Source organism: Lycium ferocissimum, chromosome 6, assembly GCF_029784015.1.
Source record: "Lycium ferocissimum isolate CSIRO_LF1 chromosome 6, AGI_CSIRO_Lferr_CH_V1, whole genome shotgun sequence".
Classification (NCBI taxonomy): Eukaryota; Viridiplantae; Streptophyta; class Magnoliopsida; order Solanales; family Solanaceae; genus Lycium; species Lycium ferocissimum.
Window position 1 is genome coordinate 34018567 of NC_081347.1, and position 19698 is coordinate 34038264.

The 19698-nt window shown below is 40.3% G+C and overlaps 1 pseudogene; it reads right to left on the bottom strand.

Annotated features, from left to right (window-relative positions):
- LOC132061286 (uncharacterized) overlaps positions 1-19156 on the bottom strand; it is a 31277-nt pseudogene extending 12121 nt beyond the window's left edge.
- Between the last annotated feature and the right edge of the window lie 542 nt (positions 19157-19698).

The window sequence follows — 19698 nt, forward strand, 5'->3', positions numbered from 1 at the left end:
TTAATCTTATGGCATGATTTTCCTCCTTCTCCATGAATTTCCTATATTCCGAAAACTAAGTGTCTATGTTTATGAATAGTCATATGAGATAAGAGATACATTACGAATACGATAATGATGATGATGAGCTTAAGTCTAAAGATTCTAGAGTCTATGATATGATGTTCCTATAAGGCTAATGATGCTATCTATAATCCATTAATGTCGTTTATTATATACACTCACCTTATATGCTAATTCCTTCAAGGTGAGGCAGAATGCTTAAAAATGCTCCATAATGGAATCGGGGGTTCACGACCTTATGTCACCTCGATAAAGTATAGTTGTCCTTGAGTTTCCATGCATGCATTATGATGAGTATATTATGATGAGTACATTATGATGAGTATATGATGATGATATTACACCGCGCCTATATGGCCGGGCAGACACCGCTAAGGCGGGCAGCGTATACACCATGTCTAAATGGCATGGGCAGACACCATTAGTGGACGGCATGAGAGAGTACCCCAGACGCGGGAGGCCTGGACGCAGGCTAATGATTATCACACCATACCTATATGGTCTGGCAGCTTATACATATATGCATACATGATATGATAATGATTATGAAGTAAGCCAGCATGCATTATTTCTTTTGTAATTGACAGTCAGTTACAGATTGCTCCTCATTTGATGCTTTCTTGTTTCATTGATGTATCATTAATATTTATGCCTTACATACTCAGTACAATGTTCGTATTAACATCCGTTTTCTTGGATGCTGTGTTCATGCCCACAGGTAGACAGGAAGGTGATCGTACTTGTAGGAGCTTTTATACCCCGACAAGACTCCATTGTTCCGGAGGTGCCATTGATTTATTCTTTTGGTATATATGTATATATATATATGTTTTGGGCATGACGGGTTCCTGTCCCGTCCCTATGTCTAGCACTCCAGTAGAGGCTCGTAGATGCATAGTTGTGGGTAGTATGGTCTCCTTTTGTTGCTCTTCATATGTATATATATTATTTTGATAGCCGAAGGGCTTATGTATATAAAGTGAATATGTTTCAAATGAAAATAGTTTTCTATGATTATGAGCATAAGAATCATGAATTAACGCAGGATAAGTAATAGAATGAGTGGTGCTCGGTGGTTAGCCCCGGGTACCTGTCATGGCCCTAGTCGGGTCGTGACAAGAAATATATACACAATGACAATCAAATAGATATATAACAATTAAAGAAGAGATAAATACTATTGGTGGCCACAGAGAGGTGCCATATCACCTTGTGTATGCCTAGCTTTATTATATATATAGATATAGATATGTAAATTAAAGATTTTTGTACTGAAATTCAGTATTAATAATTAATGCCACAAAAGTACAATTTTGGAATATTAGATAGGTTTTATCTTTAAAACTAGTTTCGTTGCAAAAAAAACTCAAAATGAGGGAGGTGAGTGGACAACAAATAAAAAAATATGGACACTGAAGAGGTAAAGGAAATAGTAAGTCACGACATAATCTAAACTTCTTTATAGCAAAATAGTCGTAATGTGTGGACAACAAATATGAAGCACTAAAGACGTAAATGAAAATAGTAAGTTATAAGGAGCATCTAAACTTCTTTATAGCCCCTTTTGTATGCAAAGACTACTTAACCTTTACGCATCAAAATATTCTTAACAAGTTTCACCCTCGTAACATAAATAAACATCTTGTCTTCTCATACAGTTGGCATAAGAGTATCCTGTGAGAAGTACCTCCTCCATCTTTCTCCAATTCTCTCTATTCCCTATTTTAAGTGAACATACCTTTTCCATCTATTTCCAGTATTACCCAATTCCTATTTTTAATTGAAAATGGAATCTCTTCCATTAATTTTTCTCTCTCTTGAGTTATCTTGGCAACTATAACTTGATTATCTGTGTTTGTAGAAGACCTATATTACCTAGAAAGACATACTCTATATGTCAGAGTTGTCTCTATTTGTAAATGGTTCACAGTTTGATCCTTTAATATATTACAAAAATATTGCCAACAGATGAAGATAGATTACTTGCATGCCACAAATGCTTTCCGGCTTAACCTCATGGACAGAAGGAAATTAGGGTACATTAAGATTCTTTATTGTAAAAAAAAAAAACAATCGCCCAGTAACCTCATTGTTAGGGAAACCTGCGCTCGTTTATGCACATACTCCAAGAATTTTTTGAAAAATTCATACTCCACTTTAAAACTTCCTCTTTGTATTGTGTTTCCTACAGTGATAAAGTAAAATGTGAATATTCCTTTTTCATTTCAAATTCATTATGTAATGCATACAAATTGGTTAGTGTTAGACATGAAATTCAGTAACAAAGCGGCAGTTCCTTTCTCTACTTAAAGCTAATTTAGAAATGCTGTTGCAGAAAAATAATAAGGAATAAATATTATGGCTTTTATAGGAAAATGCAAATATGCATCAAACAAAGGAGAAAAGATAACTCAAGCAAACGAATAGATTGATTAGAATAGAGATCTAATTAATAAACCAATCAAACCTAAAGATTAACTTGAACTTCTTGATGAATAAACCCATCCTGGCCTCGCCATTAGCAAAGCAACATCAAACCTATTTCTAACTTTCTTCACAATTGAAATGAACTCAAGGCACAAACAACTAAGCACTGGAAATAAAATTTATGAAAAAAGTCACTTAGAAGTGTTCCAATATACAGCAAAATTAAAGAGAAAAGGTCTCCAAAATCAGGCCTACGAACTTTAAAGCTAAAATGCTACTTCACTCCTTTCCTTAGAGGAGAATCTCACCCTTAAAGCTTTAGACAAGCTGAATAAATTAAAAATATAGCACTCATCCGAAGGTCAGTCTAATACTAACCAACCAGTGATAATTTAGTTTTATAGTTTCTCACGACCCAACCCGCCATGACTGGCACCCATACTATCTCCTAGTGAGCGAACCAATACGCCTAACCATCTACTCATTCAAGTCCATTTTTATTAACCAATTCAATTAGTTCATAACAATTTAAACACAAGATTAATCAAAGGTAGTCATGCCATAAACAATAATCGTAAATGCGAAAGTCCTAACTATTACAATCCCAAAATTCGAAAGTATCCGTACAAGGACTCTAATCCAAAAACATGTCTAAGGAACGTATCTTTGTCTGATATAAATAAACATCAATGTCTGGAATGGAAATAGACATTAGATAAGGAAGATCTTCGGGCGGCCTGGCATGAATAGAAACTCACCCTCAATCAGTCAGCAAACAACCTCAATGCTAAATATGAGGTCGGGTAGCAGTCTCTAGATCACAATCTGCACTCAAAAGAATGCAGCAAGGTAGTATCAATACAAACACTATGTACCGGTAGATATCATAGGCCGACTAAGATTAGTATCATGCATGAATCACAAAATCAATAAAATAGACAGACCAGTCAACAACACATAATCAAATAGCCAACACCAAGTCAATCAATGATATTAACAAATCAAGTCAACGGAAACAAGAAATGAAATAAACCTCCCAACAATATTCTCCCTTACTCAGTCACTGATCACTCATGTACATACATGCTAATTGGTGTCTTTGCCCAATAGCCATGACCTGCAGGGGACCCATGGTGTCCATGTACCACTCATTCTGGAACGAACCTCGGACCACGAGCCTATAAACTAGGTCACATTCTCACTCCCGATCAAATGTGCCTTTTCATATCTAGGTCACATCCTCACCACCAGTCAAATGTGCCTTTTCATGTATAAATTTCATTGTCATATCACTTTCCATGATCGATTATCAAGTAGTGTCTCAATTTCATCAAGAAGATCATATTAACTTCTCAATCCAATTGTCATCAAAATATAAATCACAATACATCGAATAATGGCAATAAGCCCACATTGTCACTCAATCGATAGCATATAGGAATTCCAACCACACATTATGCATGAAGACTAGACATGCTTTCTCCTATCAATCTCATAACACATACAATCAAAGTCTAACTCAAGTAGACCGTAACCTAGCCCTCAACCTAGTAAAGGAACAATGCAGTTACTCTCCGTTTATAGCCTTTCCCTTCCGTACTCGGAACGCTCAAAGTCTAGCAATTAAGATGCTAAATAAATCTCAAACACTCTAGTCAACAATATCAATTCAATGAACACCCTTTCACTTTACCCTTTTCTAACGGGTGAATGCTTACTAGGTGTAAATCATCCTAACATTGGCCTTAGCAACCATAAACTATGGACTTATAAGGTTATTCAATCAAATTATCTCTTACAAGCAGTTTCTATGGTCAAGCTACCATCTTTATGAAATCTTAAGCCTCAATTCACTTAGTTCATGCCTCTAACGATTCAATTCTTAATTAGAAAGTGATAACCCAAGACTTTAGAAGATGATTACACAATAATATTCATAACCCACCAACTATTAAAGGTTTATTGAGTTCTAGGGTTACTAGTCTCAATTCACGATTGTGGACCTATTAGAATGATGATATCTTAGAGATGAAAGCGTAATGAAGGAAGGAATGGTTGAGACTTACCTCTCAAGGATATTCTTTCCCTAGCTTTAAAATTTCTCCTCAAGTGCTCCTTGAAAACTGTTTTGGAGTTTTATGAATAAAGAATTCAGACTAAGTGTTTAAAACACGGCTACTGTCCCCGTCGACCGTTGTGGCGGTCTCGCTATAGTGGGCAAGTGCCCGCTGTAGCGGACCTAATTAAAACTTCCCTCCACTGTGGCGAGCCTCGTCCCACGATAGCGCAAGCGCTACAACGGTCCACTGCCCACTATAACAGACACCCTAAATCCCGACTGACCGCAGCAGCGAAATTTCCGCTACTACAGCTGTCCCGCCGCAGCTGTGCCTCATCCGCTATAGCAGTTCTACTGAACCAGTGAGCTCACTAATTTTCACAGTTTTTCACTCTACCACACAACACTTCATCCGAGGCCTCACAAACATAACCAAAACACGCACATTATTGTAAAAACACCATTCGGACTCACCCGTGGCCTCGAAATCCCTAACGGAGGTCTAATTTCCTACGTCACCCCCCCATGGACTCAATAAAATCAAACAATAATCACAATAAGACAAGTTTTCAGTTATTAGACTTCTACATTTAAGTTTCTATTAGCTCGTTCTACCATTGAAAGGGTTCTATTTGGTAGGGTGATCCTAGATTTTCCATAACGACTGGGAGGGTCTTTACATCAGATGCCAATTAAAACACCGTTCGTCCCCGAACGAAAAAGGATGAGGAATCTAGGAAAAAGTACCTGTTTCGGCGAAAAGCTAAGGATACTTGCTATACATATCTGATTCTATTTCCCAAGTTGCTTCCTCAACTGGGCGATTCTTCCACTGAACTTTCGCGGAGGCTATTTCCTTCGACTTCAACTTACAAACGTCTCTATCTAAGATATCAATAGGCTCTTTCTCATACGTCAAGTTCTCATCTAGTAAAACTGAATCCCAACGAATTATGTACGAACCATGGCCATGATACTTCTTCAACATCGAAACGTTAAATACTGGATGAATGCCTGATAAGCCCAGAGGTAAAGCCAACTTATAAGCTACCTCCCCCACACATTTGAGAACCTCAAATGGCCCAATGAATCTCGGGGCTGAGCTTGCCTCTCTTTCCAAACCTCATCACACCCTTCATGGGTGAAACTTTTAACAAAACTTGCTCTCCGTCCATAAACTCAAGATCTCGGACCTTTCGGTCCGCATACTTCTTTTGCCTACTCTGTGCTGCCACAAGCTTAGCTTGAATCACCTTCACCTTCTCTAATGACTCTCTCAGAAAGTCCGTACTCCAAGTTCTCACTTCGAACCAACCAATAGGAGACCTACACCTCCTCCCATACAAAGCCTCAAATGGAGCCATGTCGATACTTGAGTGGTAGCTATTGTTGTATGCGAACTCTGCCAATAGTAAGAACTAATCCCAGTGACCACCAAAATCTATCATACAAGCTCGAAGCATATCCTCAAGAACCTGAATAGTCCGCTCGGACTGCCCGTCAGTCTGAGGGTAGAAAGCTGTACTAAGGTCCAACCTAGTACCTAATTCCTCATGCAAATGCTTCCAAAATCGAGATGCAAACGTCGTGCCCCTATCAGAGATGATGGAAACCGGAACCCCATGCAATCGAACCACCTCCCTGATGTACAACTTGGCTAAATTCTCTGCATTATACGTTACCTGGATCAGAATAAAATGAGCAGACTTAGTCAACCTGTCAACGATAACCCATATGGAATCAAACTTTCCCGACGTCTTTGGAAGACCAACCACGAAATCCATTGCTATTCTTTTCCACTTCCACTCAGGAATGGGCATCCTCTGAAGTGTACCCCCAGGTTTCTGATGTTCATACTTCACCTGTTGGCAGTTCAAATACTGAGCAACAAATTCCACTATGTCACGCTTCATCCTAGCCCACCAGTAATGCTGTCTCAGATCTCGATACATCTTATTAGCGCCAGGATGAATGGAATACCTCAAACTGTGAGCCTCTGCTAGAATAGTATTGATCAAATTACCCACACGTGGCACGCAAACTCACCCCTTAATCCGTAACACCCCCTTTTCATCGATCACGGCCTCCTTGGCCTCACCATGCAACACCTGATCACAAATTTTACAAAACATAGCATCCTCAAATTGTTTAGCCTTAATATGCTCTAGAAATGATGACCTAGCGTCAACACAATCCAATACTCTACCCATGCTAGACATGTCCAGCCTTATGAAACCGTTAGCCAGAGTCTGAACCTCTCTAGCTAACGGACGCTCCGAAGAGATCAAACGAGCTAGACCCTCCATACTAACTGACTTCCTACTCAATGTGTCGGCCACCACATTCGCCGTACCAGGATGTATAGAATAGTGATATCATAATCTTTTAGCAACTCCATCCATCACCGCTGCCTAGAGTTCAGATCCCTCTGAGTGAACATATGCTGTAAGCTGCGATGATCAGCGTACACCTTATAATGGACACTGCCTCCAGATTTTCAGTGCAAACACCACTGCTGCCAACTCCAAGTTATGAGTAAGATAGTTCTTCTCATGCGCTTTCAGCTGTCTAGAAGCGTACGCAATCACCTTCTTTTCCTACATCAAAACAGCACCCAAACCAGAGCGTAAAGCATCACAATAAATAATAAAATTATTTCCTCCACGAGCAATGCTAGAATAGGAGTTGTTGTCAACAAGGTCTTAAGCTTTTGAAAGCTCTCCTCACACTCGTCGGACCACTGAAACGGTACCTCTTTCTGAGTCAAACGGGTCAAATGAGAAGCAATATAAGCAAACCCCTTCACAAACCGACGATAATAGCTAGCCAGACCCACGAAACTACGAATTTTGATTACTGACGTCGGCCTAGCTCATTCCCTGACTGCCTATATTTTCGACGGATCTACCATAATACCCTCCTTCGAAATTACATGTCCCAAGAAGGACACATAAGACAACCAAATTTCACACTTGGAGAACTTAGCATACAACTTCTCCTCCCGCAATACCCGAAGAGCAGTCCTCAAATGTTTCTCATGCTTCTCCTTACTTCTAAAATATACCAGGATATCATCGATGAACACTATAAAAAAATAATCTAAATAGGGCTTAAAAACATTGTTCATCAGATCCATGAACGCAGCTTGGGCATTAGTAAGCCCAAAATACATAACCAAAAACACATAGTGTTCATACCTGGTCCTAAAATGTTACACCTTAGAAAATTTCGCATTATCAAGCGTGGACGGCTTAGTATGAGCTCGGGGAGAAGCGAGTTACATAAGGATTATGGATGAAGATTATTTTTATCGATCATAAGAACATATATATGACATTTGGAGAGTGTATGGAGTAAATCGGTTAACATGATCACTCGATGATAGCCCTCGAAACCATGAGTTAAGGTGGGGCCCACATGTCGGGATTTTGTAAAGGATATATTAAAAGTGATACAAGTAGTACATGGAAAGTTGAGCAAGTCCTAAGAAGGACCTATAAGCCAAATATGGACATAAGCCCTCCAAAAGGACGATTTAAGGAATCGTTTTCGGGTGATCTGACTTGGAGGGGCAAAAACGGCATTATAAGTTTGGAATTTGGAAAAACACCAAGAATAAAAGTTGTAGATAATTGAAATAGATTTCCAACCATAGGTTGTGGGCCCTCACACGATGTCAGAATCAAGAGTTATGGCCATTTTAAGAGCAAGACCCCAAGCTGCCAAATGGTTCCGCGGGCCCCATATGAATAAGTCGGTGGAACCGACCTAGGGGGCTATAAATACCCCATCAGCCCCTTTTTTCAGCATATTAACATTCCAAAGAGTCCTAGAAGCCTCTCAAAACATCTCCCAAATATTATAGTCCGATAAATCAAGAATTTGACAAGATTACACCAAACTAGTCCGTGAAAGGCGATTGTTCTTGCTTCTACTTAAGCTTGGTATTGGAAAAGGTTGATGTGGCTGAGTTTTTTTCAAGCATAAGGTATGTTATTTATCCCATCTTTTATGTTGAGTTTATTTGAAGGTCTAGCAAGCCTTAAAAATGAAACTAGTCATGGAGAAAAGGTCATAGAGTGTTGTATTGTAGTTGTTGTGTTTATGGGCTGTTTTGGATGTGTTGTGGCCGTGTGGATGGACTGATTTACGCATATAAAAATGGTATCTAACATGGTTGGCGTATTGATGAGATTATACTCCCTGATTGGGATGGAAGAAAGTGCATATTGTTGTTGTATGTTGAAAAACGTCGTGTGGGACGTTTATGGAATATATTGGTATGAATAATAGTGTTGTTGATGTTGGTATTATTGTTGTTGTTTGATTGGTTCTTTGAATTGTAATTTTGGGCTAGGCATATAAACGAGGGGGAGATCTGCCCGATTTTCGGCGAGAATATAAGTAGTTTGATTTGAAATTTGGAACAAGTGTGCAATAAATAGTCTAACGTTAGTGTGAATCCTTTTAAGTGTAGGCTTACGAGCTTGGACGAATAAGCGTAGCTAATAAGAGGTGGAATAGGTATGTAAAGCTTACCCTTTCTTTCTTTTGGCATGTCTTAGAGGTAAGTAAGATATGATATGATACGAGCCTTGGGGTAACTCTATTCTTACGATCCGAGCATGTCTACGATTCTTATTCACTTCTTGATGTTAGCATTCCTAATATAGTCGAGCTATGGTCCTTGTGTCTTTTGTATGATTGGATTTCAAAGGTTGCATAAAAAGTTTTGTTTCTAAAAGGTTTTTTTATGTTGAATAACGTCTCTAACTTTCACCGAAGGGCTCGGATCGCTTCGATATGTTCGTAGAAAGTCCTAGAGTGAATAATGCCCATAACTTTCATGGCGGGCTCGGATTGGTTTGATGCATGTCCGTGGTGACTTTCCTCGTAGATTCTTTTTAACGTAGTCTTTTAGAAGATTTATCATGACTATCGTTGGTACTTGCGCATTGATTTCTCATGTTGATTGATACTACTTGATTTGTCTATTATCTATTGAGTCTTAAAATGATTTTTATGCATATGGTTTCTCACTACTCGCTCGTGCCTCAATATTACATCTTTCGCCGAGTCCGGGCCGGTTATGACATCGTACGTGCACATTCCATGCTATGTTCATGATGTGTTCACGAAGTATGATGTATATATATATATATATATATATATATATATATATATATATATATATATATATATATATATATATGATGTTATGATGATATGGGGATGGCGGACGGATGGCATATGATGACTTCATTCGAGTCCCTCACTATGGGCCGGAATATGATATATATATTTTGTATATGATTATTTTATTTCGAGTAAGCATTTTGGCGGGACACGTTATTATAGTTGTTTTCTGTACATCTGATTATTTATTTGTGTTTCAAATGCAAGCATTGTGGTATGATTATGCTCACTTTATTTTCTACTTCTTACTTCGGTTATGACTCCATTTGCTGTATTTCATGCTTTACATACTCGGTACATATTCATCCGACCCCCTTTCTTCGGGGGCTGCGTTTCATGCCACGCGGTGTATACATAGTGAGTAGAAGATGTTCCGGTGGATTGGCGAGCTCCATTTCCTTTCGGAGTCGCCGAGTCGAGTATCTATGTTATGGTATCTTGATTTATGTTAGAGACTTTGCGAACGAGTCACGTATATAACATGTCAGTTTTGTAAGCGGCTCTGTAAGCCGATGTATCATTATGCATTATGTTATAGATTTCATATGATTACAGATTTTACTTGATTTGAGAAAGACGAAAAGCATGTTGTTCTTTGAAAAAGCTTTCATTATGCATTCATTTCATGATTTAAGAGTCCAGTAAGATTATGAGTATCACGAGGATCGGCGGGTTCGCTCGGCCTAAGTAAGGGTCGGGTGCCCATCATGCCCTATCAAAAGTTGGGGTGTGACAAATTGGTATCGAGCGGTTCGTCCTAGGGGTTGTCGCAAAGTCGTGTCCAGTAGAGTCCTGTTTATGGTGTGAAGCGCGCCACATTTATAAACTGGAGGCTACGGGGCATCTAGGGTGGTTACTCTTCTTTCACATCTGAGATCGTGCCATAGAGCCAAGTCATAGGGAATGAGATTCCTTATACTAACCTTTGATTTCAGCAGAAGAATGGCATCGACAGAAGAAGGTGACTAGCGATATTGGAAGTTACAAAGCATGCAGGTAAGCAAAGGTATGAAAGATACATGTCGGGTAAGATATTGAAGTACGATTGAAATACAAGCTGAAGATTAAAAGGGAAAGTAAATAAGAAAGTGTAACAGGTGCCGTTTGAGTTGGGCATACGAGGTATGTTCATTTTTAAATCTTGTTGTTGATATTGCGAGCCCTGTGTGTTGTGATATGATATGATATATATATACATATGTTGGCCGTGAGGCATTGTTGGTATTTCTGCGTGCGGGTTTTGAGATAGTAACAATTACAGAGGAAACTCTGCAAAAATTTTCCTAGAAATAAAGAGAGAATGAGATATAGGTTTGTAATATGTCTTGAAAGGTCGTGCCAATAGTAATGATAAGATTTGACTAAGCTACGAGTACGGCTGACATCGAGAAAGAAGTTAATTCTCTGAATTGAGGATAATAATAATTAGAAGGTCGATATCGATATGGTAAAAAGAATTTGGAGAGGGCTTGTAATCCTAAGAGATGATTTAGAAAAGGGCTGGTAAATCTTGATGGAGTGTTATTTAAGGTACTGACTGAATTGATAAGCAGGGATGAATTATGACGAGCTTATAGTTAAAAGAAGTAATAGTATGATTAAGACAAGAGTACAGAGGAAAAGAATTGTGATGGATATGAATGTATTGATAAGACAGCTTGTGAGATATTAAGGATAAAGTGGACTAGAAAGGGTAAAGGGTTAAGAAGTGTTATATTATAGGATTGATTACGAATAAGATATAATGTGAATATAATGGGGATTGTTATAAAAATAAGTAAAGCGAGTGAGAAGGTGGCCAAAGCTATGATGTGATCTATGTAGCTAGGATATAAAGGCAAGTGTGAAACGGAAAAGCGAGCTATAGAACGAATAAGGAAGGCTTATCAAGTTCTGTAGGGGAAGTTTGGAATAAGGGTTATATAATAACGGAAATGATAGCGAGTGTAAGAAAATAAAGGGTAATTGGAAGAAGGAAATAAGAAGAAAGCGAGATAACAGTGTAGTAATAGATCATGACATGTGTAGCTAAGGATACGAGTACTATAGTGATGGGACTGTGAAAGACTCGGTTATAGAAAGGATGAGGAACGAGGTAAAATGAGAGCAGAAATCCAAAGGCCGATAACCAAGTATTTATAAGTAACGGCGATCAAAGTGTGTTCATCACCTTTGGGAATCTGGAAGTCTAGGACGGGAAGTAGTCATATCCATAGGTGAAAAGTGAATATTGAGGATTGAAAAAGGGCTAAAATAGTAATTGCGGAGTCAGAAGAGTAAGAGACCCTTTCTAATTCGGAGGGAGATGTGTTATGAGAACGTTTCGAAATCTGTTAAGACTTCAACTTACTCCGGATTATGTGATGAAGGTCATGCGGTGAGGTGGACGCTATCATACTAGTATTAAAGCATCGTATTTCATCAGAGTTCCAAGGTTAAGCGTGCTGGAATGAGAGAAATTTTAGGATGGGTGACCCCCTGGGAAGTGTACTAAAAATCCTATAAAGTCAGGCACAGGAGAACCAAGGGGGAAGATAGAGTGGCCTAAGGGAAATTAGAGTATATAAAGTGGGCGGAACCCTCAAGAGGTCACATAGGACGAGGCAGACCGAACCAGTGAAGAGAAAGAAGGTGCATTACGGCTTTGGAAGCAGGGCAAGTTGAATAGCATTTGGAAGTATTTGTAAGCAAGATAGTAGCAATTAGGTAGGTATATAGGTATGCACATGATATCCCGTACCTGGCTATATCAGCGGATATGTGTATTCCGGCAACCAACGTGGCGGTATATGGAAGGCATTAATCGGACAGGGTAACGAAGTTCAAGTGAGAAAAAAAAATGTATAAATGGCACAAATGTTACAAGGCAAGCTGATGCTGTTTTCACTACAGGTCAAGCTGGGAAAGTGCTAATATAATGATATCTGGAAAAGAAAGAAAGTGAGTAGGTGGAAGGTAAGGGGATCAAAATGTCGGAATCAAAGTGCCGCCTAATTGAGATCGGAAATACGGACATAGGGCAAATTATAATTGGGTAATAGTATAAGTACACCCTTAAGGGGGGAAGCGAGTACGAGAGATGTAAGTGCAAGATGGAGACAATCAACACTACAATATATTTGATACGGATGCTTGGGCTACAGGTAAGATTCCTTGCTCAGACAAGTTAGTAAGATCTAAAAGCCAGCAATAAAGGGGTAGAAGTCAAGATGACAATTGAGATAGTGCTGAGAATTAATCGTAGAGATCCTGAATGACATGACATTGGAAAGTGGGTGGCAAGTTACAAATTTAATTGAACTCGGGTTATGAATTGCCATAAGTGTAACTATGCTGTGAAGGATAGTAAAGGGTGAATAACCATTATGTATATACGTACTTGGGATCGATGGAAGTGGTCTTGGAAAGGAACTAGGAGGAATATCTTAACGAACACAACCATTATGCCCACTAGCGATAAAGTCATGTTGAATAAACACTTACAGTGTAAGAGTAGGAGAGATAGTGACAAGGATGTGCGGTCGATGAACACCGCCCGATGAACTATAAAGAGTCGGTGCGGTGCATATCTAAGGCCGACAAACATTAAAAAGAGTAGGCGAGAAGGTACCGAAGGGATAAGCGCGAGAAAAACGTGTACGATAAAAGTAGTAGGTTACTAGCAAGCAAACAAGGAAAGAGAAAAAGAGAAATACTTACGGGATAATAAATAGTCAAGGCACACCATGTCAAGACTACCTTTTGCTTGAGACAAAACAAGAGCGAGGTGCTAGACAATTTCGACCGTGTACATGAGGGCAAAAAAAAAGTGAAAAAAGCTGATTACAGACATTGGAGTTATTGTCGAGAAGATGCAAGATCGTAGGTACTTGTGTTACGATTATAAGAGTCCAAGTTCGCGTCGCGGGTCATAGGAGGATTGGGAGGACCAGTGAACTAAGGGATTAAGCTTCCGAGGCTTTGAAGGAAAGTGGGGCAAGGTTTAGTACGAGAAATTTTGGTTTAACAGTTATTAGCAGCTCAGAGTCAACAGAAAACATGTGCAGGTGATCGACAATGACACTTAGAGTTCTAGATTGGCGATTGGGTATTTCTGAAAGTGTCACCCATGAAGAGTTATCCTACGAGGAGCAACCTATAGCCATACCGGATCGTCAGGCGAGAAAGTTGCGTATTAAAAACGTGACTTCCGTTAAGGTATTGTGGCGGAACAATAACAGGGAGGAGATGACCTGGGAAGCCGAAGAAGAGATGAAGAATAAGTATCCCTACTTATTTCCTATGCCTACAGGTAATCTAAATTCCTAGAGTGGTTATGTTGGTTGATAAATAAACTGTATGTGGTAGCTATAAAAGGAACTCCCCCAAAGTGCCTATAAGACCCTGTAAGACTAGTTTAACATTCGTTTCTAAGGGGGGAAGGATGTTACATGAAAATTTCTAAAGGGGGAAGGATGTTACAATTTGGATGAAATTTCGCGCATAAGAACATATATATGACATTTGGAGAGTGTATGGAGTAAATCGGTTAACATGATCACTCGATGATAGCCCTCGAAACCATGAGTTAAGGTGGGGCCCACATGTCGGGATTTTGTAAAGGATATATTAAAAGTGATACAAGTAGTACATGGAAAGTTGAGCAAGTCCTAAGAAGGACCCATAAGCCAAATATGGACATAGCCCTCCAAAAGGACGATTTGAAACGTTTTCGGGTGAGACTTGGAGGGGCAAAAATGTTATACGTTTGGAATTTAGAAAAACACCAAGAAAATATATATGCATTCCACATTTGGAGAGTCGGTCAAGTGGAGTAAATCGGTTAACATGAATAAGTCGGTGGAACCGACCTAGAGGGGCTATAAATACCCCATCAGCCCATTTTTTTCAGCATATTAACATTCCAAAGAGTCCTAGAAGCCTCTCAAAACATCTCCCAAATATTATAGTCCGATAAATCAAGAATTTGACAAGATTACGCCAAACTAGTCCGTGAAAGGCCATTGTTCTTGCTTCTACTTAAGCTTGGTATTGGAAAAGGTTGATGTGGCTGAGTTTTTTTCAAGCATAAGGTATGTTATTTATCCCATCTTTTATGTTGAGTTTATTTGAAGGTCTAGCAAGCCTTAAAAATGAAACTAGTCATGGAGAAAAGGTCATAGAGTGTTGTATTGTAGTTGTTGTGTTTATGGGCTATTTTGGACGTGTTGTGGCCATGTGGATGGACTGATTTACGCATATAAAAATGGTATCTAACATGGTTGGCGTATTGATGAGATTATACTCTTTGATTGGGATGGAAGAAAGTGCATATTGTTGTTGTATGTTGAAAAACGTCGTGTGGGACGTTTATGGAATATGTTGGTATGAATAATAGTGTTGTTGATGTTGGTATTATTGTTGTTGTTGATTGGTTGCTGAATTATAATTTTGGGCTAGGCATATAAACAGGGGAGATGCTGCCCGATTTTCGACAGAATATAGAGTAGTTTGATTTGAAATTTGGAACAAGTGTGCAATAAAGAGTCTAACGTTAGTGTGAATCCTTTTAAGTGTAGGCTTACGAGCTTGGACGAATAAGCGTAGCTAATAAGAGATGGAACAGGTATGTAAAGCTTACCCTTTCTTTCTTTTGGCATGTCTTAGAGGTAAGTAAGATATGATATGATACGAGCCTTGGGGTAACTCTATTCTTACGATCCGAGCATGTCTATGATTCTTATTCACTTCTTGATGTTAGCATTCCTAATATAGTCGAGCTATGGTCCTTGTGTCTTTTGTATGATTGGATAGTAAATGTTGCATAAAAAGTTTTGTTTCTAAAAGGTTTTTTATGTTGAATAACGTCTCTAACTTTCACCGAAGGGCTCGGATCGCTTCGATATGTTCGTAGAAAGTCTAGAGTGAATAAGTCCGTAACTTTCATAGGCGGGCTCGGATTGGTTTGATACTTGTCCATGGTCCCCGAGACTTTCTTTTTAACGTAGTTCTAACACTCTTTGAAAGAACTTAATATGACTATCGTGGTAACCCCGAGCGTCGATTACTTACTTATCTATTGAGTGTGAAATGATGGTTTGTATGCATATGGTTTCTCACTACCTCGTGCAAGACCTTGTTACATCTTTCGCAATGGTCCCGGGCCGGTTGTATCATCGTGCGCACTATCTATCTTCCGAAGTATGATGTGTTACGAAGTATGATGTGTTATATATATGATGTGTGTGTGTGTGTGTGTGTGTGTGTGTGTGTGTATATATGATATGATGTGTTATGGCGCCAATGACGGGCATGGCGACTATGTTCCCTCACTAATGGGCCGAATATGATACATAATTTTGACATGCATGGTTGTATCTCAAGAGTAAGCATTTTGGCGTGACACGTTATTATACTTGTTTTACATACTTTTTATTGATTTGTGTTTCAAATGCAAGCATTGTGGTATTCTGGTTATTATACTCACTTTCTGTACTTCTTACTTCGGTTATGACTCCGTTTCTTTGTATTTCATGCTTTATATACTCAGTACATATTTTGTACTGACCCCCTTCCTTCGGGGGCTGCGTTTCAGGCCACGCAGGTGTACACAGATGAGTATAGGATACTAGTAGAAGATGTTCCAGCTGGATTGGCGAGCTCCATTTCTTTAGAGTGCCGCCGAGTCGAGTATCTATGTTATGGTATCTTGATTTATGTTAGAGACTTTGAGAAGAGTCACGTGTATAACATGTCGGTCTTGTAAGCGGCCTCAGGCCGATGTATCATTATGCATTATGTTACAGATTTCATATGATTACAGATTTTACTTGATTTGAGAAAGACGAAAAGCATGTTGTTCTTTGAAAAAGCTTTCATTATGCATTCATTTCATGATTTAAGAGTCCAGTAAGTTTATGAGTATCACGAGAGTCGTACGGGTTTGCTCGGCCCTAAGTAAGGGTCGGGTGTCCATTATGCCCTATCAAGTTGGGGTGTGACATAAAAGCTGTCTTAGGAACATCTTATGCCCAGATCTTTAACTGGTGATAACCTGACCTCAAGTCAATTTTAAAGAACACCAAAGCTCCCTGTAGCTGATCAAACAAATCATCAATACGGGGGATGGGATACTTGTTTCGGATAATAACCTTATTCGGCTGACATTAATCAATACACATACACATAGACTCGTCCTTTTTTTTTAACAAACAACACTGGAGCATCCCAAGGAGAGGCGGTCGGGCGAATAAATCCCTTACTCAAGAGATCCTGCAACTGCTCTTTCAATTTCCTTAACTCTGCGGGTGCCATCCTATCGGGTGGAATAGAGATAGGACGAGTCCCTGGGTCTAAATCAATTCGGAAGTTAATGTCACGGTCAGGCGACATACCTGAAAAGTCTGCGGGAAACACATCCACAAACTCGCGTATCACTAGAACTGAAACGATAGGTCAAGTATCTGACCTGGTATCACGGATATGTGCCAAATAAGCTAAACAACCCTTCTCTACTAGCTTCTTAGCACGAATGAAGGATATGGACTAAGGTTACCTTTCCACTCGAGTCTAGGTACCCCGAGCATAGCTAAGGTAACTGTGTTAGAGTGACAATCTAGAATTGCATAATGCGGGGACAACCAACTCATGCCCAAGATGACATCAAAGTCTACTATGTCTAGGATCATTAAATCTGCCCAAGTGTTATCCCCTATAAACGTAATCGCGTAAGAAGGATAGACTCTATCTACCACCACCGAATTCCCGATGGGATTAGATACATGGATAAGGGCATCAAGAGTATCACAAATCATATCCAAACCCACAGCAAAATATGAAGACACGTATGAAAAAGTAGAACCCCGATCAAATAAAACAGAAGCCATCCGATCATAAACTAAGATAGCACCTGTGATGACGTCATCGGCGGCTTCAGCCTCGGGTCTACCGGGGAAGGCGTACAAGTGACTGCGCCCTTCTGTAGCCTGTGAACCATTGTGATTACCCTGTCCAGTCTAGGCCCTGCCCCTGCCGGGCTGTTGTCCACCTCTGCCTGCCTGAGGACCGCCTCGGTTAGGCTGAGCGCCACCCCTACCCGTGGTGTGGCCGCTCCATCCTGCCTGTACACGATCCTTGCCTCCTCTATCTGGTGCGAATAGAGCTCGAAGAGCCTGATACTGAGCCCCCTGACCACCCTGTTTGAGTCTGGGGAAAAACCTCCTAATATGCCCTGGCTCACCACACTCGTAACAAGAACGGTCCAGCTTACGTCGCTGAACAGAAGCTGATGAAGCGGTGTAGCTGCTTTGCTGACTCGAAGTTTGAAAATTGGCCCCTGATGGGCCCCTAGCAGACACCTGCATAGTGGACTGAACCGGACGCCCTGAATACATCTGAGAACTCTGACCTCTAGAGAAGGAGTTGCTGAAATTTCCACCCTTTCGGGCCTTCTTCTCTACCTGCTTTGCATAGCTCTCCTGTCTAATCCCTTCAACAACACGGACATGCTCCACTACCTTCTGGAATGAAGCCCCAGTGGCTACAAGCTGAAGAGTTGATAGCTGAAGTCCAGTGTTCAATCCTTTCACGAAATGCCTGATCCTCTCCTCCTCGCAGGAAAGAATCAAGAGCATACCGGGACAAGAAATGAAAACGGAACTCATAAACGGCAACAAACGAGTTCCCTTGATTAATATTAGCAAACTCATCCTTCTTCCTGTCCCTCAGTGTACACCGAACATACTTCTCTAGAAACACTGAATAGAATGGAACCTAAGTCAACGGAGGTAACCCAGCTGGCCTGCACTCCACATATGCCCTCCACCACAACTTGGCATCACCCAAGAACTGGAAAGTCACAAACACAACACCATACTTGTTCCCCGCCCCAGCTTATGGAGCCTCTCATGACAATCTATAATGAACTCGTACGCATCCTCTGACTCAGTACCATAGAAAATCGGAGGCTTCATCTTAGTGAACCTCCAAAATAAATCATGCTCCTCACCGGTCATCACCGGCCCTGCAACTGGCCTCGAAAATGCCTCGAAACCTGGAAGTTCATCTAAGAGAGGAGCCACGGCTGGGGCATACTGAACTCCCGGAGCCTGAACTCTGTCCGGACCTGGGGCTGCTATCCCTGCACCCTTATCTGCTGGAACGACCGGTATCGCTCTGGTTTGTGCCAACCCATGTAACCAGTTCAGCACCGAGCCATCGCGTCCGGTATACCTCGGAGCGCTCTTCGCCAGCGGGCGGAGCTGGCACTGCCACTAGCTGAGCTGGTGTGGCTGCATCTCTCGTGGTCTTATTAAGAGCCACTAGAGGCACGGGGTCAACTGCTGGGACTCTGCCCCCAACCGGTGCTGCCCTTCTACCTGCTCGTCTACCTATACCTCTGTCTCTGGCTGCTGCTGCGCGTCTTCTCGCCATCTGCGAGAGAATGAAGGATAGTCAGATACCAATTTGAATCATCCAGATACCAATTGGAATCAAGTAGTACGAAATAAAGAAAGAAAAGAGAATTTTCCTAGTGTCCGGTAGCCTCCCGAAGATAAGTACAGACGTCTCCATACCAATTCACAAGAATCTACAAGACATGTCCTTGTATGACGAGATAGATGAACCTAAGGCTCTGATACCAACTCTGTCACGACCCAAACCCCCATGACTGGCACCCACACTATCTCCTAGTGGGCGAACCAATACGCCTAACCATCTACTCATTTAAGTCCATTTTTATAAACCAATTCAATCAGTTCACAATAATTTAAACACAAGATTAATCAAAAGTAGTCATGCCATAAACAATAATCGTAAATGCGGAAGTCCTAACTATTATAATCCCAAAATTCAAAAATCACCGTACAAGGATTCTAATCCAAAAACATGTCTAAGGAACGTATACTGTCTGAAATAAATAAACATCAATGTCTGGAATGGAAATAGACATTAGATAAGGAAGATCTTCGGGC